Genomic DNA, 2,173 nt, shown 5'->3' with positions numbered 1-2,173 from the left:
TTTTTAGAAATTTTTGACATAGGGGGACCAGCAGTTGGCGTAATGGCTATGTTGCTGGACTCCCATGCAGTCAACCGCGAGTCGAGTCCCAGACCCGGTGGCTTAAACTCACACCGGGCACGTGTGCATGCATGCCCAAGATTCCGAGAGGAGAATGGAGAAGGGATTGTGGTGTGGCTATTCCTCCAGGGGGTGATTTCTCACTTTCTGTCTCTCTGTCTTTCTGGAGAGCACACGTGCCCTATAGCAAAACCTCTCAAAAAATAATAATAATAAAAATTTCTTTTAGGAGAGAGAGATAAAGAGACAGAGACAGAGAGAGGGGGAGAGAGAGGAAGAGAGGGGCAGAGACAGAGGGTGAAAAGCATGCTGTGGTCCCACCTGCACGGCCTTCAAGACCTGGCAGGCCCGCCCTGTGGTGACGGGGTCAGACAGCCACTACGACAGCACGCAGCCCTGATACTGAGGACTGTAAGGGAATGCCAGCCTCTCGGAGCCTCCTTCCACTGCCACTGCCCCCCAGCCAGAGCCCAGGGCCTAGGGGAGCGCAGCCCTCCGTGACAGAGCTGGCCTCCACAGGGCAGCGGTGGCTCCCCAGGGGAAGCAGGGACTCCCTGGGAGTGAAGTAGGGCCGGCTGCCCAGCCCCTGGCCCCAGAGAATCCTGCCCTAGTGCCTCGGCCAGCACCACACCTTGGCCTTGAGGTGCCAGGACCGTGAGCCCCCAGCAGCCGTCCTGGCTCCCCACCAACTCCGTGACCCTCTGACCTGTTTCACAGACGTGCCTTTCCCACCCTCCTGTGCCACCCACCTTTCCCAGGACCGCACCTCGGCCCCAGACCTGCCACCTTCTGCAGGCACACAGCCCACTCACAGACACCATGCACCTCACACACGTGCACACACGTGCAAGGGGCCTGGGTCTGCAGGCCCTGCCCACCACCAGGTCAGATTACACTCGAGCTCTGGCACCTGGCACATCCCCCGAGCGTTCCCTGGGACTCAGGTGCAGAAGACTGCCCTCTGCCACCCCATGCCCCTGACCGCTCGGAGAAGTTCCAGGACCCTCACACCTCACACGGGCTCACACCAAGAGCAGCGTCCACCAGCCTTTGGAGGAGGACACTGAACTTTCAACACCGAAGCGTTTCGATCCAGCCAGCAGAGCACGGAGCGAAAGGCCCAGTGTGAGCACCAGTGCAGGCGGCAGGCTGCAAGTCTCTCCGACCACCCTAAACTCTCAGCTTCATTCTGCGTGTGGATGTAGGACCCGTCACGGCCGGCCTGACTCTGGCCCTCCGCAGAGGAGACAAAGGCCCCACGTCTAAGGACCATGCCGCCCCCACCCCGCCCCCTGGACTGGGGAGGCGCCATCAGCGTGGTCGGGAATCCCCACCCCGAGGACGGACAAGGGAAAATGCCTTCAGCCCTTGGAGACAATACGACTGAGAGACCGTCACAGGTTCCGATGGTCACCCTCAGGGTACGGGTGGCTGGGCTATCTCCTGGGCCCTGACGCACTCACCACGCGCTGCATCGTGGCCTGCAGGCCCGGCGGCCATACAGAGGGGAGAACAGCCCCGGTGGACATGCAAGCGTAGCTGGCCAGAGAAAGCGGCTGTGGGAGGCCTGAGCCCTCAGGCTGTTGGACCCTCCCAGCCACACCCTCTGAGAGCACATCGGTAATTCCAGGAACACCCTGCCGTGTGCCCAGCCTGCACCAGGCAGTTCCAGGAATTCCTGCCCCGAGGCCCAGCCTGGCTGGGACTCCCAACCTCAGGATGTGACGAGCTGCTGGCAGGAGAGCAGCAGGAGAAACCAAGGCCGTCTCTTACACGGAGACCTGACATAGTCTGTGGACGCACGATGCTCCTTCGCTGGCAGAATTCAGTTTTACTTTCTGTTAATTCAAAGAAAAACAAGCCTGGGAAGAGACCCGCGTGATGGACCCATCTGGCTGTGAATGCAGAGTGGACATCGCGTCATTTCATTTGAACAAACACCTGTCATCTCTGGAGTGCACAGGTCAGAAGTCGGCTCGGCTCTGCTGCCTGCAGCTTCAGGGCCGCCCAGGCTGTCCTCAGCGCGGCTGGGGCTGCGGACTCAGCAGAGGCTGGACGGGGACGGTGCCCAGCTCCCTCGGCTGCTGGCAGAACCCGGCCGGCGCTGTGGGCC

This window comes from Tupaia chinensis, unplaced genomic scaffold, assembly GCF_000334495.1.
Source record: "Tupaia chinensis unplaced genomic scaffold, TupChi_1.0 Scaffold000159_1, whole genome shotgun sequence".
NCBI classification, from domain to species: domain Eukaryota; kingdom Metazoa; phylum Chordata; class Mammalia; order Scandentia; family Tupaiidae; genus Tupaia; species Tupaia belangeri.
The sequence above is the reverse complement of the archived record's forward strand: the minus strand, read 5'-3'. Positions refer to the sequence as shown.